This window comes from Anser brachyrhynchus, assembly GCF_964034855.1.
Source record: "Anser brachyrhynchus genome assembly, chromosome: 4".
Taxonomy (NCBI): domain Eukaryota; kingdom Metazoa; phylum Chordata; class Aves; order Anseriformes; family Anatidae; genus Anser; species Anser brachyrhynchus.
Window position 1 is genome coordinate 3,709,493 of NC_137698.1, and position 24,829 is coordinate 3,734,321.

The 24,829-nt window shown below is 41.0% G+C and overlaps 1 protein-coding gene across 7 annotated transcripts in view; it reads right to left on the reverse strand.

Annotated features, from left to right (window-relative positions):
* The window catches only part of LOC308194837 (uncharacterized protein), a 562,652-nt gene that overhangs the window by 493,568 nt on the left and 44,255 nt on the right, over positions 1-24,829 (reverse strand). For 5 of the 7 annotated variants that reach the window (XR_013950909.1, XR_013950910.1, XR_013950911.1 and 2 more), the window contains exons 4-5: positions 17,960-18,026; positions 6,527-6,612 (exon numbers count right to left, since the gene is read on the reverse strand). The gene's annotated coding sequence lies outside the window, so the exon portion shown is untranslated. Of the gene's footprint in view, positions 1-344; positions 484-6,526; positions 6,613-17,959; positions 18,027-24,829 lie in introns of those variants that run through there. The other 2 variants (XR_013950914.1, XR_013950907.1) reach the window with 2 other exon arrangements.

Consider the following 24,829-nt stretch of genomic DNA (forward strand, 5'->3'; position numbering starts at 1 on the left):
GTAAGAGTAAGACTGAGATGCTCTGGCCCCAGACTGTTCTTCCTGTAAAATCTGGCCTTCCAGGTCATGGCCAAACTCAAAGTATGAGCCTGGAAAAACCTTCCTACATTTCTACATTCCTGCTTTAGTCATACCAGAATATGGAATATCTACTTCATATATATATATACAAACACGCACACATCAAATATACGTTTTACATATATATAATGCATCAAATACCTTTGTAATAAGTAATATGTAATTTATCTGATTTATTTTTCTTTAAAATATCAATAATCTTCATTTTAACACTTTGTATCAAATATCCTGATGAAAACAGATTAGCCAAAACTTGATACCTCTGTTTGGTTTGATTTCCATTCTACTAGGGCTGCAGCCGTAGCCAGCAAGTTCTGGGTAGAAAACTATTTGACCTGAGCAGCAAGCAATCATTCACAGTCCTTAACTCGGCCTGGATGACAGGTGTGAAGTCACCTTGGCCTACAAAATGACAGGTTTAGTTTAACAGCTTTGCCCCCCTACTTGTAAGAAAAGTCCTAAGGACCCTCCTACAACCTCTACAGCTACAACTTCCCCCAGTTTTCTGTGGAGCTCTCTGAGCAGAAAAAATCTGAACAGCAAAACATCCTCTCCTCTGTAGCACTGACAATGAAATTTAGAAGCAAATTCAAAGCTCAGGAATGAAAAGAAACCTTTCCACTACATTACCCATATATTTTTATGTCTGTGGTTGATACATTAATATCAATTAAAGTCACTGCAAACCCAAAAGGAAGAGACACTGAGCTACACCATTTTACTAAATAAGGAGTACTTAAGCTAAAGGTTTGAAGCGTGAGTTTGTGTTTTTAACAGATAGAATTGAAGAATCATGGAAGAGATTAAGCTGGAAGGTGTCTCTGGAGGTCATTTGGTCAAGTCCCTGCTCCAACCATGCCCAACTAAGAGAGGAACCGTGAAAAGGAAATTCAAATATGCATTGATTCTTGAACCCTTTGATATCCACAATTAAACGAGAAGTTTATCTCTTTCTCACAGTGTATATCTACTAACACTTTCTTATTTGAGCAATTGTTTCGTTCATGCTTTACCATCTCTTTGAAGGTGTTAAACAGTCAAACAGCAACGATGCAGCCTTTGCCCCGCACTGCTTACAGTCTGGACTTAGCTAAAACTTAGGTGAAGTAGTTGAAAAGCTCTGAAGCAGACTTCACGTCTTTTTAGAAGGAGAGCAAATAAGACAGCCAGAATCAGGGTTCAAATATACATATACACACAAGGAATAAAGCATTTTTCCTCACCTCAATATATTTTCCAGCTAAATGTCTTCCAATAAAAACAGTGACCTATTGTTGAGTGATTTGCTCAAAAACTGTTCGACTTAACTGTATTTAAAAAATTAATGGGATAAGTTTATTCCTCTTGTAATTTTCCTTAGTTTCCAGTCTCTACAGCCCAGACACTCAGGGAGGCGGAGAAAAGGAAAAAAGATGGGGAAGAAATCAAGAATATTTGAAGTATACACTTTGGCAAAAGCTCTAGATCAAACTGATAAGCCTGCAGACTGCTGTGCATTCTCCATCACAGTCTTTAAAAAGTGAAACAACCATATCATACTTCCAAAAATAATATTCAGAAAATAAGACTCAAGATAACAACCCGATTTTATAAGAGTCCCAATAGTATAGTCAGAAGAGAAAACCACTGCCTTGTATTCCTGCTGTGCTTTTCGTGTCACCTTACCAGGCCTAAAGCCTCTGTTACTGGAGACTAAAGATTTTGAAATTCTCGTTATTACACAAGACAAAATAGCATTTCTTGACATGGCAGAGTAGCTACCCTTAGCTCTCCACTAGTGCAAAGAGCACCACAGTGGTACAAGCTGTAGTTCAGCTGAGAAATCCCCCGACTAGGATAAGCAATCCTTTTCTCTAGGAACACAGATGCTTTTTCCTGCGGCCCTCCTTTGCCTTCCCTCGTACACCCTCTAATGTATACAGCTAACCTGATTCACCTCGTCAACACTCAAACGCTGCAAAAGCGATCATTTTGCTCAATTGTTACTAGTTTTTTTCTTTATATGCATGAAGAAAATGAGAGACAAAAAAGTGAAGATTAGTCAAATACATGTGCTACGGGTAAGGAAGGAATACGCTTACCTTCTGACCCCCATCTCACCTGAAACTTCCTTCTAAGAGGTTTTCACTCTGAACTTCTTTTGGAAAGAGGATAACTTGAGAATGTTAAAGTGTAGTAGTTCCAAATAGAAAGGAAAAGAGGAAAAGGACATGTGCCTAAGACACCAGCCCAGCCAGAGCTTGAGGTAAAGCCTAAAAGGTCTGTGCCTCAGCAGTCCTGTGGTTTCGAGCATGAGCTACCCTTGCAAGGCGTATCTGCTCTGGTTCTGCCAAGGCCCGTGCACACTGCTCCATTGCTCCACTTACTCTGGTGGAAGAGTAGGGCATCTGGAGATTTTAGCAGAGCAGGTGGAAAACATAGGTGTCAAAATTATACCCATTGATGCTGGAGCTTTCCTTAGTTCGCTTTATTAACAAAAATCTTACATTTTAAACAAAAAAATATCATTAAATTTGCAAAGTCAAGGATTCAAAGATGCATGAAAAGACCATAGTTTAGGCTTTCAGTGCAAATTAAATTAGTCTCATAAGACACAGGCTCATCTCTTTCCTAAGCTGCGGTCTTTCATTACTTTATTATCTACTTCACCTCTCTTCTCCCCCCCAAGTAAGATCAAATGCTGCTCACCAGTTCTCAAATGGAAAAGCATAGAAACTCTAAAGGTTTTCTTTTCCAGCAAAGCAAGATACAAGACATTTTCCCTTTGTAACGTGGACAAAACAATGTCATTTTCTGTCAGCTCGTTCAGAGAAGTGACTGATTTAAGTTTGGCTGAAATTCTCCCCTGCCACCAGCTCTCCCAGACAAAGATACCTGTCTGGAAAATCTCAGCCTAAACTATTTAAGCTTTGGCAGAGTTAACAGACAGTTAAAAACATGACCTTCTGGCTGAAAGCGTCAAGCAACCTTAAGCATAGGTAGCATTAGCAGCCCTGTCCGTCACACAAACAGAAGAATGAGATCCTAATAATCTGAACTTTCCACAAAGCAGGAAGGGGATCCATTAACAGAGTGAGGAATACATTTAATGCCTCTTCCAGCCAATGCAATGGCATCCTTCAGTAACAGAATTAATATTTGCACATTTCCCTGCAATAGTTCTGCCAAAGGAACTTGGCCCTGGCCTTCCAAAACTTGTCATACCTTCAATTACGCTAGCCCAGCTCTGGGAAACATAAAATATTCCCTTCCTTGATGAATGCTCAAGGAATTCCCTTCTATCCTCCAGAACTACAAATCTCAATCCTAGCAACAAAGAATTATCCAGAAGCTTGTCCTTACTTTAGTGCTATTCAATTAAGACAGCTATAACATTATCAACCTTAACAGTTTAATTTTTAAGAGAGAGCACTGCTACTTTGAAAGGATTACAGCAACGCAAATGGTAGGAAGTATGAATCTAGCGTTCACTGATCATCAAGCAGCATACGAACATAACGTTTATGTCAAGCAATGCCACGGAGATAAACCATGCCCTTCGTCTCCCACTCTCTGGTTGCAAAAGAGGTCCAAACCAGCTGCAATAGGCTGCCAGGTATTTGCTCCCCTGGCCAGGGCACCCTGAGAGCTGCTCCACACTGCTACAGCAGGGGGGAATGACCACAAAGCTGGTGGGCTGGCGACAGGAACAGCTCATTTAGTGCTGTTCTCCCACGTCCTCAGACTGGAAAGTGGCTAAGTTAATTCAGCAGTGAACAGAGGTGAGTATTTTTAAACATAAAGCTCATCAGTGTGCCCTGCTGGTATTTCCCAGGCTGTGAGGCGCACCTCCCCATCCTGCTCAGAAATTTGCATCTTTTATAGTCATCCCCCAATTCAACGTTGTGACAATAAAAATAAAGAAGCAGGCTGAACTGGCTTGGGGACGGGTTTACAGCCAAAACTTCCTTTCAAACCACCTCTCACCTTCTTGTGCTCCCTCCCCTCCCACCAGGATGGTTCAAGTTCACAGCCCGGGCGATCTCCTCAGCTGCCTCATTGCCTGCCTTGTGATGCCAGCCGTGAAATCGCCCCCTGCCAGCATCAACACAGCCCAGCAGCCTCCGAGCTGCTTCATGTAACCACTCCCAGGCGGCCACAAGGTCATTTGGTTGAAGAGGGAAATGTTTGGTTTGCGTTAGCTAAAATTAGTCGGCGGGTGTAAGGTATTCTTATACTTTACTGTTAGAAGCTTGAGAGTAGCTGGATGTTCTACATGGAAAATTATTAACGACAAGGAAATATCTTCCTTTGAAAAACACCGTGTCCTCCACGTGGTCCAGTGCTCACAGTCATCCTACACAGAGTAGGGTTATAAACACAGCAGGAAGAAAGGTTCTGTTTTTTTATTACATGTGTGTGCATATATATGTGTGTGTGTATACATATACACACACTTTTTAATGCAGGTTTTGTAATGATGGCCCAAATAAATGCTAAGCGGGAACAGAGCTCTGTTTACAATCATTGATGATCAACAGCTAATATATTATGCATTTAACTTTTTCTGTCACAGAAAAAGAACATTCGACTTTTTTCTTTCCTAAAGCTTACTCTATTATTTCTGCTTCCTTTAAGAATGCAGTTATATAAGAAACTGTATGTGGAAGTGAGGGAAGTACATGCACTGACCATAATAAGAGAAATAAGTAGCCAGCACTTATTTTTCTTTGTGGTGTAGTGTCACATTTTACCATCTGCAGCCAGCTTATGATGAGGGTTTGCATAGCATAACGTGCTGCCTCCCAGCCCACGCAGAGCGTTTGGGCTCTGCATGGGGGCAGTTGCATGGGAGAGCTGCTCTCTAGGCATGCACGCTCACAAATCCCAGAGCTGGTTCAGGCAGCAGCAGATTTTCTCCCATTGGCCCCTGGATGGAAAGCCTTTGCCTGCAACACGTGCCAGTGGGGCTCACAAAAAATCAGGGCTGCTGTCCCTACAATGAGATAATTGCATGTTGATATAAGCACGCTTTTCACAGAGCTACAACCTTCTTGTCTTAAAAATATATTATTACAACAGTGAAGTAATTCTGCACAGGACAATCTGGTATTTGGGACTAGCTGTACTAAACCTTTGAGAGCTGAAGAGCCACTTCATTATGAGTACAAGTGATGAAAAAAGCAGCTTGACAGACTGGTACTGGCACTCTGGTACAGTAGTACACTATTTTTTGACACAAATTAAAGTGTTATCTAATAATACAAAAACAGAAATTAATGGTTTGCTATTTCTATCCATTCCCCCCTTTGCTTCAGAGACTGATTCATTAAATGCAGCTTCAAAAACAAGCAGATATATGCCTGACTTTTCTCCAATTCACCAAAAAACACAGAGCTGGAAAAAAAAAGTCAAATCAATGTTTCCCATTTTCCAATCCATTTCAAGACTCTACATGGTCTAAACCATGTCATAAATATCTCAATTAGCAAAAACTGTGGGGGTAAAGCTGCATCCCTCAGTCTTTTGGCATGAACAGACTATACTGTAACTCTAAGTAGCGGTTACTGCGCTGTTAGCGTGATGCTAGAATTACATCAATAGCGCCACCGCAAGAAAAATCAAGCCCTGACACACCAGTTTGCCCTTATCAGCCAAGTTGCCTGCCTGGGCTCTCTATTAGCTGCACTCTCAGCCCCAAAAAATACAGACACTTGCAGTGCAGTCTTCCTTACAGAGTCTACCCAGAATTTGGCAAGATTTGGAGAGTCTTAAATGGTTAACTCCACATCTGCTTCCATATGTTGGCATTTATTTAATTCTAATTGAAAAAATGAAAAGCTGTAAACTGGATGACAAACATGGACATCAACTATTAATGTTCCTCTTCATTTGCCACGCAAAGGAAGAATTCCAGATTACTACTTTATTTTTAGATATTGCTTGCTCATAAGCAGCCTTGTATCTTCCTTTTGGGTTTTGGACTTGAAAAAGTCACACTAGGTATAACATTTTAATGTCATTTTAAAGGTACCGATCTTTACATTCTGCCAGCAGATGTGCAAAAATAGTATTTATTATTATTTTTAGAAAGAAGAAATATGTTAAGATCTTTCTCTTTGTCACAAATAAGTTACTCCTTAGGAAAAAAAAAATAAAACAGATGATAACTACAAAAGGGGAATGGAGCAATGATAGAGAAGAAGTGCTGATGTGCAGCTGCTGCTCTCATCGTCTTTGAGGCTTCTGGAGGGAGCTATAATGGACAGGCAACTTGACATATGCTCTTAAATGCCACCCGGCAGAAACATGAACCAGTGGGTTCTTGTTTTACACATGTGGGGAGGTGAACTTGCCTTTGGAAGTTTGGCAAGACTGATGTTAAAAATATTGCATGTGCTGGGGAAAATGAACGGCAACAGCACAGATTTCTCAAGAATAAACAACAGGATGAGTGATCACTAACCTTCCTTTTCCACTCTGAAGGTGTCCATTAAGGGTCCAAAATTAACCAAATCACTGGGAAGTATAGCGGAAATCCACATCTGGGTGCTGAAGTCAAACCAAAGAGAGCAAAGTCACATTTTTTTTCAGTAGAACTAGTAATCAACCAGTGGCACAGTTATCTCCTGGCATCTCTCCACACAGACTAGATACCTTTTCAGGTTGCCTGCTCTAGTTTAAAAATAAAAGTTATGGAGTTCAACGTATACACAGTGAAAGGGTAAAATATAATGGCCTATAGCAGCCTATAATTCAAGGAACCTTATTTAAATCATCTCTTAGCCTCAGTCTGTGAATGCTCTCATCAAGTTCAAAGAGTAGAGTAAGAAAAAAAATTAAGGACAGCTGCTCCTCTACAAAACTATAACAGTGCAATTTATTTCTCTTTTTACTTAAGCAACTTCACCTACAGAACATAAATAGTCTGGTCCATAGCACCTAGCCATAAACCTAACTCCTTGGGGCATAGCAGCAAGAAACTCTACTAAAACTGAGAAGTAGCATCCACCCCAGAGGGAACCCAGGCTATCAGTCTTCTCTTTTAGAAATTTATTATTTATGGCCTAGTCTTATTATAGCAACATTCTGCAGATTTTTTTCTGTGTCAGAGCATTTAATAAATGCTGTATATTCTCAAGCTATAGGTGCATGGTATCAATAAACTATGCAGTGAATGTAACCTTTGTCTTCTAACCCATGTTTGCAAATGACTTTCTAACATTTCGCTGAACAGGTGAGAAACACAAACTGACACGCAAATAATGCGGCAATTGGACACTCCAGTCTAGATTTTAAGACTTCAACAGGGGCTCAAACATATGAAAGAAGCTATTGTAGCCAGTTAAAGTAATCCATTGAAGATAACGAACATTTTAAAACACATCATCTGAGAATACTTCTCATTTCAGCTGTGGGCAGGTTTTGGTCCAGAAGCAGGATTTTACACTTTCAAAGCAAATACAATGAGCTAACAGAACAAATAATAAAATGCATCTAATTGAATCCCTCCCTGCTGAAACCAAATAAAGTCTTCTTAATCATGCCAATATCTGTGATCCTATCCCACTTTGGTGACTATTGAGTCTAGCCTCCTTTTGTTAAAAAACAGAAGCTAGCCACACACGGCTCATCACAATATAAAAAAAATATAGAATATAATCTCAAAGCAAACACTCTGCTACAGTATCTGTGCAAAGCAAAATAATACTGAGGTGCCACGGCCTCCTCTCAAAATATGCATGAAATTGCCACTGACATCTGCTGGGACTCAGCACGCAGCAAAATAGCAGGATGTGGCCTCATGAAGCAAACTGCTTCGGAGTGCTTCATAAACAACGTACCAGACCAGGGCAGAGCCCTACACCTCTTGCTCATACAGAACACACACAGGTCAGCGGGAGAGCTTCATCTGGAAAAGCAGTCAGAGTTTTATGCTATTAAAAGTTAGATTAAAACAAAGACAGATGTAGACTTTCATTTATTTTGATTCATTTTAATCATTTAGGTTTTAATTCGTTAATATGAAAAGTGCTTTCCTTAAACAAAATATGTTAAATGTTACAGCATTGGGCTATGGCCCCTTTTCCTTGTATTTTGCACTTATTACAGGCTGAGTAATATGAACCTAACCATATCCTTTCCTTTAAAGCTAAAAAAAAAAAAATCTGGATATTCTCTCTATCAGCAAATAAAGATAAGAGCAGCATGCTGAAAATGCCAATTTTACTGCATATTTCAGGATGCGATAATACACTTTTCATAATAAATTCTCTTTTCTGTATCCAGAAATCAATAATTTAACTTTGTTTTGCTCTTTTCTTGCAAAATGCTGGAATTTATAGAAAACATTAATTACAAAGCTATCTCTGACTATTACTGCAAATTTAGCATGTCTCATGGAGCACAGAAGTTGTAATTATGGCTTAGTGGAAAATGAGTAAATAGCTAACTATTTGTGGTGGGAGAGCTTTCAGGAAAAATAAACTTATGCAAGTCCACATGAAAATGCTGAAAACAAATTGAAGAATGTGAAACAAGAGCATTTCTACCTAAGCAAAGGTTCATAATCAGCCAAGAATTCCACTTGAAGGGCTGGAGCCTACAGTGATTGAATACATGACATTTACAAATAAAAGCAGCTGGCTGTGAGGAGTCTCTTAAAACTAATCAATTTTCCAATACGTTTTATTATGGTTGTCAAAAATCCAATGCCGCAGGTTAGTAGCATGCAGCTATCAAAAACCCACCATGGTGGCTGCATAATCTTTGCTTATTTGAAAGTCTGACAGTTTGCCTTGATTAAAATAAGAATACTTCATTAAGAGTATTAAGCATTGCTTTATGAGTTATGTAAAGTTTATGATTTTTCATTTATGCTTCAGAATCTTAACCACATTGTCTCACTTATGCATAATCCATCAACCCAGGTGACAAATAGTCTTCTATATTTGCACACTAGGAATATACAAGGAGCATACTGTATTAGCAGCTGAAACTACAAACGTCACTGTCAATCAAACCAGCTGGCATAGGACCATATTTCTTGTCACCAAGAGGCTTAAAGCAAAGAATCTGTGCCTAATTCTCTTAAACCTTACAGGTCAAAAGGTTTTAAAATTATTTTTGACACCATTTCTTTGCTTTGTCAACAGGCCTGAGTACTTTTTAACATGTAAAGGATATCAAAAAGCTGCTCATCAGAACAGTCTGGCATTAACAATTTATGGGTTTAAAGTCCAGAGTGTGCAGCAATTCCACTGGCATAACAGCACGCCTTTCTGTAATGAAAGGATGGAGATGCGGCTGGAGGGCCATAACTTTTATTAACGCAAAACCTCCGAACCTCCAGGCAGCCAGCCCTCGCTTCGCCAAAGCCTCCTCACAGCGCAGGGCAGCAGTGCAGTGCTGACACCCTGCAGGTTCTGCCACGCAGCCACCTCCCTCCCTGCTTTTTTCCTCTTTCAGTGCCCCACTTCACTTCCCCACAAACCCCAAGCACGCACAGCACATCCCTGAGCTTGCAGCAGTCTCACCCATTTCATTTCTTGAACTACTCTGCACACAGATGACATCCACCGTTGAAAAATTGGGGCTTTTTCAGGCTTTGGGGAGCCCAGCTGTTTTAACCTCTCTCGGTGAAGGTGCTGCTTTGCAGCAGAACCCCAGCTGAAACTTTGGCCCTGTCCTGATGGGCCAGCAGGAGGAAACGCAGTTCCTTCCCAGCAGAGTTCACAGCCCAGAAATTCTGAAAATACTGAATGACTGAAAAGCAATCCCCCTGTGCATACTGCTGGCCGCAGCTCTCAGGGACTGTCGCCAGCATCTCCCGCTCTCCGCATTCAGGATACAGTCCCTGTGCCCTGGCAAGGAGCGCAGGAGCCACGCCACGTGATGGGCAGTACAGCACTTCTCACAGAGCCAGGAGCTCGAGCTGGCATGACTGGGATCCACCACCTCGAAATCCCTACACAAATCCCATCCCCATTTGCCCGGTAGAGTGAGCCTGGTGAAGACACCCAGGAGAGCAGAAAGCTTTCTGGCTAGAGAAAAGCAAGAGAACAGACTGGGGTGACAGACTCCACAAGCAATGAGAAGCTTACAGGGTGAAGAGGAGTAAGGTGAGATTTGAACGACAATAGGGATGAGCTTGAACGTGGTGAGGCGAATATAGTTTTGAAGAAGAAGGAAAAGAGATGGTGGAATAATGACGTGGGTAGAAAGGACAAGATACAAAACAGTGGAAGGGGAAGGACTGAGGGCACAGAATAAGACAAAAAGAAGCAGACCATGTTTACACTGAAGCGATCATCAGGAGGAGAGCCCAGTACCTGGACACTGCCTTCAGATGCCAGAATAAAGAGGAGCACTGCAGGAAACCCGCAAAGTTTGGTGTAGTTTGGTCCATTTGCCTTGCACCAAGGTACGTCCCAGGACTTGTTATCGAGGTTCCCCCTTTCTGTTTCAGGGTACAGGGATTTGACGTCCTGTAGCGAATGGTGTTACAAAACTAAGAACACTAAATGCAAGTTTGCTTCTTGCGCAGGAACAGAGCTGACGGCCTGGTGCCGCTGAAATCAGTGGCTCTAAATGCTCTAAGAGAGGTGGTGGTGGGACTGGTGCTCTTGTCCCCACACCTCTGCGCTGCTGCAGAGCTACCCTTACCAAAGATGACTTTCTTCCCCCACCTCTAAAAGAACAGGCACCATTTACACAGATTTGACCCCAGACTTTCCCCGATGTTAAACCTCAAAATAATAAATGATAGAAGTAGTAATAATAATCAGCCTGGAAGACCCCAGACTTGCTGGAGCAGGTACCTCCACGTCCTTCTCCACCCTTAAAAGAGTTAATTCTCTTGTCTGCCAAACTACTTAGCTCAGACACTGGAGCAGAGGGAAGAGGAGGAGGGAGGAGGAGAAAAAAACAGGGAGGGTAGCCAAGATGACAACTCCGTGCAACCCCCGGAAGTGCTCTGGGGCTGAATTTTGGCCTGCGGCCCAACGCTAGCAAGTACCACTAGCTTCAACTCTATTAGATGAAATATTATCATAAGGTTATATCCATTTTCCTCCCTGCGCTGTATGTGTGCACTGAGTCTGGTTTTTATTTTGGTTAAGGGCAAGGACACTGCATTCAACAACCCAAACCGAACCTCCTGATTAAAACTGTATTTCATTACAACATATGCGCAGGGACATAAATATCTAAATAAACATGGGTTTGATAAAAATTGTCATGAACCAAATCAAAAGGGAGACAATAAGCTGCAGAGAACTGCACACAAAGATCATGGCTCAGTCTTCCTTAACTTTACCCTTCCCTAGCTTTAACAAGAAGCTCAAGCCTTGGGTCCGCAGAAAAGTTACTCGCCACTGTTAGACCTCCCTTCCTTTGCCCTGCCATTTTGCTATGTCAGCTTGCTGCATTGAAATTCGAAAAGCAGCACAGCCACGAGCTTCTCACATCTCCCCGTAAACTAAGAGATGGACACGAATCTCACCCCTGGTTCTGACTTTTGTAAAGGTTGCAACCAGTCTGTCAGGATGGGGTAAGCGATAGATAACAGCCCATCTTAAGGAATGGGGAGAGGGAATAAAGCACATCTTCCATAGTGGGACGCAGGAGAGATGAAAGGCAGAGATACAGGATTCCCATCAAAAAGAGAGGTGAAAAAGTTATAAGTGTCTTTGGAACAGAGACTGCAAAATTCATGAAAAGCAGCAGAAACAGAGACTCCTAGTGAGAACAGAAACAGTCCAGGAGAAGAAAGACAGCAGTCCTATGATGAACCCATTCCAACTTCAACAAAAGGAAGTACAGGAATTTCTATTATTACTGGATGAAAAAAAAAAAATCTGATGTTTACAAGGTAACAAAAACACCACTCTTGGTGGTGGATTATGAAGTGCAACTCATACTTTCTGAACACTGTCAAGTTTTTCTTCTTCTCCCCTCTAACATTTTTTTTTTTTACCATCTTTCTATTCCTATCCCTGGTTTAATTAAATCCTTTTTTACTACAACATTAAAACTCAAGTTGGTAAAAACAACTCCCCCTTTCACTGAAATTGCAAAGGTCTTTTCAATCCTTACTTCTCTCTTTTCCACCTTTAACAACTCCACTGAGTTCTAGTGTGCTCCTTTCATCCTTATTAGGTGACATTTCAGATTGTTCTGCTTTAATGTAATGCAAGTGTACACTTTTCTGCTGATTTATAGCTGAACATATATATATTGCTTACAATAGTACAGTTTTATATGCAACATAGAGCTGCTTATGGTCCCTCTGATCTCTCTAGAGATCTAGGGTACTTTTTCCACATTGAAGGAAAGGATAACACATCAGTAAAAGGACAGTTAAGAAACAACTGAGAATTACTTTCCTGTATGCACGTACAAAAGAGCTGTCAGGGTTTAAAGTTAACAGAAAATCCAAGGAATTCTCTAGAAACTGGGAAACATTACTGGTCATGTGGTGCCTACTTTGGGTTTAGAGATTCATGAGGGTCTCCCCCCACCCCCTGTTGTGAATGCAACCAAATACATGTCACTCCTAGATGCTGACTGTACCTGGTGCCTTCCAGGTTTTCCCTACAAAGGTTTCTCTTGGTAGGGAGCTCTGACTGCTTTCAACTCTCTTTCAGCTAGAACAGTTGTAGTGTAAGGTACAGAATTCTTTGGAAATATTTCCCTTTCTTACAAAAGGTACCGAGAAGTCTCACGTACAAGAAAAACAAGTTACAAATAGGCAACATCAGGTTTCAGTAATAATCCCTTTTCCATTGTCTAACTAAATCTGTCTAAATCTCAGGCCTTTTGCTTGTCTGTGTTTTAGATGCTTCAAATACAGAGCACACAGAAGAAACTCCCAAACACGGAAGATCTGAAGGTGGTAGGCAATGCAGCAAGGCTGTCGGACTTGTTAAAACAGATTCAACATTGATTCAGTGTATACTTTGAGGGGGGCCCAGGAACAGGCTTTTATCCAAACCTACTGAATTCTGGTTCGATCTGACGTTTAGGCTGAGGTTTGGACATGTTCTTATTTTTTTGGGAGTGATTCATCCAAAACTTTAAGTTATTCAGGAAAAAATGTGGGATTAAATTAATCCTGGATGTTAGTATTTAAAAAGGAAAAACCATGTTTAATATGATCTGAACAGCAGTAGAAACCTGAAGCCACAGAAAAGCGATACATATATGGGAACAATAGCACAAGTTATTAAGATCAGCGCGTCTTGAATACCAAAATGCATCCAGAAACAGCATTCAGGAGAGGCATCCTGCATTGGACAGAACTGGCTAGGAAAGTAAATCTGATAAACCTTGCCAGCACTAGGACAGAGTCGGAGTGAGAGGTGCTTCGCCAGGCGTGTACCAAATTAGCCCCACTAACCCAGCTGGGTACTCCAGAACAGCTGCTTCTGGTTGCACACGCAGTGCAGGCAGGCGAGGAGGCCCTGGTCCCATTTACTCCTCTACTCACATCCCCCAGCAACCCACACAGCAAAAATAAAAAGCTGCTGCACTTTCTTGCCAAGATCCTAAACTGCGGGATTTGAATCTAGGAGGAAGGGAAGGATGAGAGGCAAAGCAAAGCCTGCAGCTGGTTTGGGTCTCGAGTGGGAAAAAACGGAGAACCTGTAAACTATTCTATTCTTCAAGAGAAGATGGGCTCAGAAGCTTGAAAAGAGATTTCTGATTGCACTGGAAAGATTAAAATGATGATAACAAAATAAGTTTCAGAAATGGAAAATGGTCTGGAAAAGGAGTCTCCATATCTGCATATCTAATCTGCTTTTCTTCAGCTGTCTAACCAAATGGCAATTCTGCACTGTAGGTTCCTATTAGCAAAATCACAAGGAAGGATTGGGTGCCAAAACATTTATTTCCACAGCAAAAGGCACATTAAGTGTTGAAAAAATCATCAGTTTTGTTGATGTTTACATTGTGAATAGTTAAGCTGTGGTAAAGTCTTAAGCGATCATTTTTGTTATGAAAAGCAATGACAGAACATTTGTATTTTGAAAGCATCTGAGTTTATCAGATTATGATTTTTAGCATACTTGTGGTCTTTCCCTAGAGCATATTGTTTGTGTGTGCATGTGCAGCTCAAGTGTTCCTATCCAGTTAGCCAAAGCATGCGTGGAAGGAGTTACTTTTATTTTCTAACAGGGGCTATCCCTCTGTACGCCCTATGCCTGGTGCTCCTCTCCCCAGCTGAGCCCCACGAGCCACAGTCCCCACAGGACCCCTGCTCCTGCCCCAGACCAACAACAGGTAGGGCAGCCTTGAAACCCAACTCAGAAGTTCAAAACCATTCAGAACTACTCAGGTTTACCTTCCCTTCCTGCCAAGCCCTCCCTGGCAGTTTGTCTGAATGCACCCGCATCGATTCGCTCCAGCTTCTGTTGCTTCAGTGATGTGTAGTCTTAGGGAAAAATAAGAGAAACCTTATCTGACTATACTAGTGCTTACAGAAAGTTTTTAAGGATCCAACAAGTCAACACAGCATAACAAGCCATGCGCTGAAGATCCTGAAGCAGTCCCGAGGACAAAGGGGCCATCATCTTTTCCTCCATACATCACCACCTTATCTGTCCCTTCAACAAGCTGCCTGAAATGAGGGATTGACACGGCCAGGCTGAAAATCCTGGTCCCGTATGAGACGAAGGAGGTCACCGTCCTATTGCCTCTAAGTGTGTGCTGAGGGGGGACGGAGGCCGCAGTCTGCCACCCGACAGGATGCACCAGCATCTCAGGGCAGGCTGAGAAGTGCACGTGCCCCAGTGCAACTTTCCCCCATTCCTCTCTCCTCTCAAAGAAATATACCACTGCACTATAGGACTTTTACCCAGAAAGACTCCAAAGCTCTGCAGGCTGACAACGTACAGGGACAAAGCCCAGCTGCTGCACAGGCATCTTGCAAAGGAATGCACTTCCATGAACATTTCTGCACACACCTAGGGTGTCTTAAACACAGAGGGGTATAACCAAAACAGACCCCTTCCTCCAACCTGTCAAGCTGCACACATTCAATGCGCAACTCTCAGATCCGATTCCTTCTCCAGGCTTCCCTCCTCCTGGCCCCAAATCCTACATGTTTCCAGCTGAGTGCCTTAACTGCTTTCTTCCTCACTGCACAAACCTGTGTGTCAGCAGGAACTGCCTGGCATATAGAGCACCCGGTACTTTGGGTGACCAAGTGGGAGAGAGGCGGCACCATCTTTTAGGAGGAACCCACAGTCACAAGGGCCTGGTAGAAGGCAAGTCACCCAGTTATGGTTAAGGTCCAGTGTACCTCCCTGTGCACTGCCCCTTGCCAACCACACATCCCCATCACCATGCATCCATCCAAGTAGGAGCTCACAAGGAGCGAGGAGGCATCCACATCTCTGGAGGAACGCAGCTCCATAGTCGTGGCGCTCCAGGAAGGAGAGGACTGTGCTCCCAACCCTGCTCCAACACCCATTTATGCCCTCCCATGAAATGAAAGTGACACACCACACGGGTTTTGTACTGGTTTAGACGGTGATTTTACAGACTTATACCCAAATGAAACAGATAAGAAGACAACTTATGCATTTCCCTTCTTGTACAGGAATAAATAATTGTAATAACAGGTCCATTTCTATAGCTCAGCTAGACAAAAGCTGCATCACTTTATGGATATGGTTAAAAAAAAAATGAACTTCTTTACTTGGACAAGCATGGCTCTGGATGAAAATCCTCTGAAGTGAATTTACCGTCAGCATAAAATGCAGGTCAGCCAGTGGAGGAACCAGCCCCAAAGATCTGAATAGTTACCCTACATGATCAAGAAAAGGAATCCATGTTCCCATCTTTGCAATGCACATTCAAACACACCATTAGCCAAATGCTGCCCAGAGGCCATTTCTCTGCCGTGCATTTTCAATGGGCGCGGTGGGAGCACGCAGGTCTCCCCACCTGTCCCCTTGTCCCAGGAGTAAGGCAGAGCTGGCACATTCCTGCTTTCAGGCCTGTGTGCTCTAAGGCAGCTCTGCAAAACGGTCCCTGACTATTTACTTGGGAAATTTAGCTCCATTCTCTTTAGACACTTATGTTAGGACTGCTACCAAGAGTTATCCGGGTGAGTAGTTTTAAGTACTACAAAACAACAAGCAGCAGCTACTTCAAAACTCTGATTCTGCCACTCTTAGACATTTAGGCAGCTGATAACCTGCATCACCTCTTGTGCGGCATACCATCATCCCAACACTCAGAGCCAGACGAACAGAACCAAGTCAAACAGGGATGCATCCCAAAGCCTGTGCATTGGGCGCATCTTCTCTTCTCTGAGATAATCTTAGTGGATAATAATTTTAAAATACACATACAAATAACAGTCTTAAGGGCTAGAGCATGAAAAATGAATTTGCAGGTGTTTACACATGTAAAGCTGTGCACACAGAAAGGAGACTGTGACGAGACCCCTTTGCAAATCAGATCTTTATGGAATTTCAGTAGAGAAGTAGGAAGGGGCAGGTTTACTTCCCCTGACCTCGTGCAAAGAGACGGGGTGAGGGAGTGTTTTTTTTTCTTTTTTTTTTTTTTTTTCCTCTCTTTTGTGTGTGCATACAGATACTTAGTGCTGGCATCCAGAGACTGAATTGAAGTTAAATTTATATAATTTCCAAAATCCTTCAATATGTCAGTAGCAGCGCGGACCACATGAAGTGCCAAAACACAGCTGTCCCACTACGGATTACTTTCCTCTCTTTGGTTGAGAAATCAAAAGGTTACTTTTCCCCTTTGTAACTCAGCCAGTGTTGGGTTGTGTTCACCCCCAAAAATCAAACAACTGCTTTCTTCCAACTTAACTGATTTTGACTTTTTCCCCCCTTGATTTAAAATATTGGAATGAAAATATAATTTCCAAATGTACTCTGGTTTGACCTAAGTTTCATTTGGCCTGTTGTATCCCTCACATGCAGACATCTGATATTCTGAATTTGCAGTGAATTTACAAATTACCTGCTCATAGAGAACCACTCAATTTTTAATAGAGAGATTTATAAAAATTCCATATTTCTTAAAATCCCCCTATTTGTAAAATCAAAGGGTACAAAGACAAAGCTGCTGAGTAAGAGAATACAGTAGGGAAAGCACCTTCCACAGGGTTGGAATTTGAAGCATTTGAGTATGTTTCATACCAGAAGCAGCTAGAAGCACCACAGAAAAAAAGTTACAGAGTGGTGTACACAGCAGATTGTTACAACAGCTATTTTTCCTTATATAAATTCAAAACCGAGAGGTTTATACAAATTTGTTGGCACCTGGCAAATTCAAAATTATCCAATACATAACCATGCACTATATCATTACATCAAGAAATTATACTCTGCAGGAAATAAGAGAGAAACCTGGGCAATACTAAACTGGAATAGAATAGCAAAATATATATAGGTGGATATGTGGATATACAGCTAAAACTGGCAACTAATTTCAGAAAGTTACTAAATCACATCCTACAAGGTTCAAGCCAAATTCTGGCTTAACAATAAAAAAAAAAAAAGGAGAACTTGATGAAACAATATTCCACAGACTGTTTCTTGGTTCTTACCAAAAGAGGCAGTCGACTATCCTAAACTGGAACAAAAACCAAATTATTAACAAGTGATTGAGAGAGGGGGAAAAAAAAGAAAAAACAGGGATGACAGAAGAAAATTTTGACTTTTTGCAAAACACAAGTCATAATCCTGTCAAGTCTTTGTTTACCTTGCATCTGTCTACTAATGTCATTCTTTCATTTTGTCTCATCACCTGGAAAAGACTCCATTATGGAATGACACCATAAAGAAAACTTAAGGACTATGAAGCAGCTGAAGAGGAAAAAACAAGCCCTAATCCTTACAAAGAAACCCTTACCACTCACCTGCAATGGTGTGAACAACACGGCTGGTGAAGCTTAGGATTTGGTAACAGGTCTTCACATCATAATCCTGTTGAAAAAGATTATATGAATGGAGAATTCCACTTCTTATGGATCATCTCAGTTGGACACTAGCTGAACACTGAGCTTGGAAGGCACATAAGCAAGGAAATTGCATTAGCAATCCGTGGAGAAAGAAAAGGGCGGAGGAAGAATTAGGCAAAGCACAGCCCTAAATCACTGAGGTTTACATAATCAGATCTTCAAAATGGCCAACCTCGAAAATGAGGAAACTGTAAGATAACCTAACGGAAAGGAAAGAAACAGAAATTGCAACAGAAAATTAGCAGTTCCAAAGAAATAATTAGTTAAGCGGGTTTAATTGATTAGGAGAAAAATGGACAACTACTTTGCCAGTTCAGAAAGGGTTGACCGATTTAGAGAGGAAGAATGGGAAAAAAGGTAGGTTTCTTCTGGCTTAAACCAAAAGTTTAAAGACTGAGTACTGAAAAAAGATCTGGGATCCAGACTATTTTTAAAATATGTTGCAAATTTGAAATGGTGCAGGGAGGAGCCTCAAAAACCTTCTGAAGGCTGGAGAAAACGCTCAGTAGACTTTAAAAGCTTAATCTGTTTGGTTTACTAAAGCAGAATATACTAGTATCCTCACTGAAATAAAATATACTAGATCCTAGAGGACTTGTTTTTGAATGAACAGCAAAAGTTATAAGTAGTATCTTGCAAGTAAAGACCGGCAAATGCATTTTTTTTTTCCACAGAGAAGTTGATTAACCATTGTAGCAACTACAAGAAATGGAAAATTTTTCATTTCAAATTAATGTTTTGTGTTCAAAACAGTCCCAACTGTTTTGGGAAGCTATGTTTTGACTAAAAATAAGGAATGGGGATTGATACCTCTGTATTGAGAGTGATACTACACAAAGTTTTCTCTCTCAGCACAACACAGGCCATTCAACCCAGTCATATCATAATCTCTCCTGACTATTAATTCTGTGCATTTTGTGCCTGCAGCTCTGGTTGCATGTCCTGTAAGACCGCAAAACTGAGCTTCAAAGCAGTGCTACTTACGCCTGAAACTAAGCCGTATTTACTAACCTTTTGTTCCCCTTTCTCACTATTGGCAGATTAAATATTACCACTTTGCACTGTCCACTCAAATATTACTTCACTTTTTGTATACAGCTCCCTATTACATGATTGGTGCTACCACATGTTTCACACCATCTCTCTCCGGTAATAATGATGATGTTAGCAGAGTTGTACTGTCCTCCACCTACTCTCTGCTTCTATGTAGTTCAAACAAAAATTTGGAACGTTTCTAGGAACCTAACATTGCTCCAGCTTTTGAAGTTACAGCACACAGAAGCATAAGACCCAGACTTCACTAGGTCTTCTTAAACACAATGCTGAATCGTGATCAAGTATACCTGAACTGCCCTGTTTAAACCACTTTTAAGACCTACTAATAGATGGGTCCCACAGTCTGCAAGGCAGCCTGGTAAAGACCAGAATTAATCTGTATCTTGGGGGCTAGATCACCAGCTGGTGAGAACAAGCACTATTCAGTGGGCTGAAGGAGTCACCAAGCTACAGGACAAGGTCTGGCACGCAGGTGATTAAGATGCCTGCCATCCAAGTAGCTCCAGTCCCAAAAGACAATAGCTGTAACTCTTGGTAGCAATTCTGTCACACATGCATTCCCCTACCAAGGAAACAATCACAACCATACAGAATAAAAATCTCAAGCGCAACTCTACCTGCGTCTTTCAAGGCTGATTTTTGCATGGGTTAGCACCGAATACCAGGCACTGTATAGTAAAACATGTTGTTCGCTGAATGACCTCAGCATTTCCAGTTTCACACTGTCATTTTTCTCTCTAAAATAGACAAGTTCTACTATTGTATTTCATGGGATGCATCATTTCTGTTCCCCTGACAGATGCTCCATAGCACCTGGGAGAAGGTCAGCTATTGTCACCTAAGTTCATTCATTAGACTTCAGTGGAAAGGTCACACCATTCAATGGAAAGCTATCCCTCATGAGTTAGTTTTGCAGCTCACAGAAAGGGTTATCCCAAGACCCATGCCACTGTGTTGCATACTGTTTGTGTTTTCCTTGCATCTCCTAACCCTGTCATCATTCACACAAGATGTTTTCAGCTGGTTTAATTTGTGCCCCCACGATGAATTAGAATCTGAATGCTCTTGCTCCTAATTACACTGTCAGCACCAGGAGCCAAGGAAATATGGATTTAGGTGCTCAGATTTATGCCACAGCTGAAAGAAGCAAAACCAAGCGAATTGAATGAAACACCTTTGGAAAACGAGTAGCAAGCTATGGAAAGCACAACCAGAGCCCCTAATCTACAGAACTGCAGCAGAACACCAAAGTCTATGACATATGTCAATAAGGATATACAAGCGTCCTTCACAGGATTTACAATGTATATATTAAAAAGCTAGAAGGATTTAGCAAAATTGCTGTACTGACAACCTTAAAGCTAACTGCATATGTTTTGACATCATATATGGTGTGGCAGGATACCACCACAAAGAGGTGCATTCCAGAAGACTCATGCCAGTGTTTTGAATAAGATATGATTTATATTTAGTTTTGTTGTGTATTTTTACTAGGGGATAAATAACAAAATAAAACATGTCACATTTTGTTTATTCTTTTTTGGCCTTCCCAGCCAAGCATGCTCTCAGTCTGCAAACATTTAACATTTTCAGCATCAGTGCTTTACCGCAGAAGACATCTGAATGTTATCCTCTTCCCTTTACTCTAATAAATTATATAACTCAAAGGTTGATCAAAGCACTCTCTCAACTTGAGCAAAGTAATGAAAGAAAACTTTAAATTAAAATCACTTAAATTTCCTCAGTATTGAAAATGTGGGTATGCATGGGGTTTGGGTTTTTCTTGCTGATTTTTATTTATTCTTATTTTATTTTTAAACAGGCATGATCAAGTTTTCTTTAAAGTTACAATTAACTCCTAGCTGGGAAAGGGCGCAAGCCATATGGAATTAAATTTCTCTTTGGAAATCATATGTTTGCATTCCTCCTATATGATGATTTTTACCACACCAGAAACTTCCTAATTAATTGCAACCTACTTCACTATACTGAAACAGATGCATATAAGTATTTCTCTAGTCATTATAATCATTCCTCACTAGGCGTGTGGGTACAAATTAAAGGAGGGCACTAGAAGCCTCGAGCACCTACAGACTAAACTGCATTCACCATCTCCTGCAGAATAACTGCAGTTTTCCCAGCTAAATGAAGGACAGAAGCAAGATTAAAAAATAAAAAATCTGCTCAGAGGGAAGTCAATGCTTAGACAGGCCTCTTTGAACATCCCACCTAAAGCAATCGACGTATTACAGAAAACGGTTCAAAGGGATGAAATGTAAAATATGACCATGGAAGAAAGACTTGAAAAAAATCACCCTTACTATGTTGTGCTTCAGAAACAAGGGGATTTTATCAGAACCTGAGCATTTGGGAAAATCTGCCCAGTGATCGAGCTTGGTTTTAAGTAGAAAAAGGCTGGCAGGATCACAGGAGAGCTTATATTATTGGAGAACTTAAAAGTGAGAAAAAGTTAAAGCAGAAAAACCCAATGAAAACAAAATACTAGAGAATGAAACATGCCCAGGAGAGGCACATGTGGCCTAATGCCAATCATCAGCAGCTTGAAAGATGGTACTTATTAAGGAGAGAATTTCATACTCAAGAGACTGTTTTGGAGTAAGCTGTGGAATCAGGTAAAGGGGAGCTCAGATGATCGGTATCGCCACTGGAAGACACAATAGGTTTGCTAACAAAGCCCCCTGAAAATATTAAAAAATAAAGAACTAGGAAATAACAATACTCTCCTTGTCTAACTCTACCTTAGCATCTATTTTCCTATCTAGAATTCATCAGCTGTAAAGCAGTCTGCAGCCCCAGTAGGACTTTCTCAGGCATTGGAGGTTGAAGGTCTGCAGAATAAATATCTGGAATTCTGAAGCCAAACGACCACGACTTTCACTACATAAAGGTAGCAACCTTAATGGTATTGCATAAACTAAAAGTGAACCATGACTTGCAAGATCAGAGCTTTTAATGCAGTGCAACCCCAAAAGGAAAGAAACCTCCTGTTACACAGCCTACGGCACTTTTGAAAGGAGCATTATTAGGTTAGGAAAATTCAGTCAATGTGATTGGTATGAATATCTGATTTTTAGATCTCTTAAGGCACTGGATCAGGATTTGGGAAACCTGCATTCAATTTCTGTCTCTGCCAGAGACTTCCTGTGTGACCTTGGGAACATCACTCCATTTTTTGGGTCTCATATGCATAACGCAGATGATATTTCCCTGCTCTGCCATATATACGCCAGCTGTAAATTCATACCACAGCTGCTGCAGCACCTTGCACCAGGTTGTCTCAGGCTCAGTGGAAGACGAACACAAATACTAACTCTTGCCAAGTCTTTTGCTTCAGTGAGTGCGTACAATAATGGTCACTTCCACGGGCATGCTTAAAGAAAGAGTGCCTATCCTGCTTTAACAGGCAATCCTTTCAGAACAACTCTAACCTTTTTAAACCTCTTCATTGCTTCAGAAAGGCAATGTCTCTCCTACAGTGATTTAATAACTTCCAGGGAAATGTATCTCCAATGATTTTGTGCATTTTAAAGGGGCAAAGCTGCAGACAACCAAGAGAGAGGCCTCCTTTTCTGACACCAAAACAGCTTCACCACACAACTTTTTTCTAATTCCCTCCCCAAAACTATTTCTGTTTCAACATATGCAGTGGTTGGCTGGGAGCAGAAGTCATCCTTGCTTTAAATGGACACAATATCTGCTCTCTAGAACTAAAACTTAAATTGATAGTAAATTCGTATAAAGGCGAACAGCCATTTTTTCAGTTGAGTATCTTGCCTCAGCTAGTCTTCTGTTCAGCTCCCTCTTCACAGAGTACGTTCAGGACTCAAGGGCTACTCCAGTGCTTTGGGATTCACAGTTGACACAACTCCTCCTCACGCTGCAACAGACTCTCACTTTCAACCACTGACACATCCCATTCCCCACCATCCGTGTCAGGGGCGGCATGAGCTTAACAGCAGTGTCTTTAAAAAAAAAATACAACCACACCATGTTTAAGAACATCCAACTGTTCCACATCTGCACTATGCTCAGCCAGACCGAAAATGTGTTCTGAGTAAGTGATGGAAACAGGTCAGTGTAAATACTTGGCAACAACAACAGACATGGCAGTGTCCCGCTTCTTATTTCAAAAGCTAGTACACAGCCTCTGTAATGGAAAGAAATCTCCGAGGACAAGGTGATTTGCTCCAGATCGCCATTCAGACTGCCTGTTTTGATGTTCAACCCTAGAAATCTATTATGTAAACACACCTCTCCAGAGCTAGGATTTCTATTTCTTCATTTGATGATCAGAAAGGTCAAATATATTTAACTTCTTCAAGTGACATTAGATCTAATGGCCTATCATTAGTATTTTGAGCTGCTGTCACTGAAGCCAGGCATTTTAACAGCACAGTCACTTCTCTCCTCCCCATCCCTTTCCTTCCTTTAGGATGCTCCCAAAAAATTACAGCAAGCAAAATTATCAGTGTAATCATCTTTGACTTGTACTTGGAGGGAACCTAGCTTATTTTTCACACATAAAAGCTACTCAGCTTGTTTGAACACTAAGGACAAAGAGAGCAAAACCAGATAGAGGTATTTTGCTCTTGGAAGCAGCCCTTAAAAATGTATAACTTCATGGTAGTAGGGGGATATGGTTTCAATTCTAACCTGGATCAGACTCTAAATATTCTGACACAGATCAAGCAGAATTGCCAAAACATATTCTTCCCTTTCAAAACATTCCATCGGCTCTGGCCTCATTAAACAGTTTAAACGCTATTTCATTTTAAAAAATTAAAAATACAATGTTAAAAGTAGGTTACATTGAAACAGCAAAAAGATATGAAAGAGTATTACAGCTCCACCTTAATTATTCTTCTATCGTATCTCAAAGTGCACAAAAGTGTTAGCTGTCAGTTTAAAATAAAATTAGGTGTTAATGCAAATGATTGACTGTTAAATTTACCAGGTTAATTTCTAACGGTTATTCTGGAATTACTAGAATTGTTTTCTCCTCAAACTTTCAGCCCCCTTCGTGGCAGGCTAAGACAGCTTGCTGTACACACCACTAGGAGAAACCCTTCAAAGAGGGCCCACAGCTGGTCTTCCTTTAGAGTGGGATTGGACCAGTTGACTGTTAGAGATCCCTTTCAGCTTAAATTATCCTATGACATGCTTAAACACCTTTTTCCACATTTTTTTTCAAATTAATTTCCCAAGCATTTTCTTGCTTGCACCAACAAATACATTAGATTATATCAGCCACATCTTCTACTGTCCACACAAGCTGCTCAGTCACATTTTCATTAACACTACGGTACCAATCAGAATCACCAAATTTCTTCCACTGTGAAAACTTCTGTATCTGGTCACTAAAGCAAGCAATCCAAATGTTCTAGTTTAAATACAAATATATATATACACCACACATTCATGTTTTCTTTTCTGTCCACATCTTTATACATTTTTCAGACTTACTGGTTTCTCGTTTGCCTTTCTGCAGTGCAAAGAAAGAAAAGCACTTCAGTGAGATCAACAATACTATGAACCCATAATATTTCTTATCACCTGCTTTCTTCTCTTGTATGACAGGATATTCAGCACGGTCGTGACCTGAGTATCTTTGTATTCCTTAGTTCTCAGGAAAAAATCCTGATATCACTGGTGTTTGCCATTAGCCCCAATGGGAATTGCAATGATTTAGAC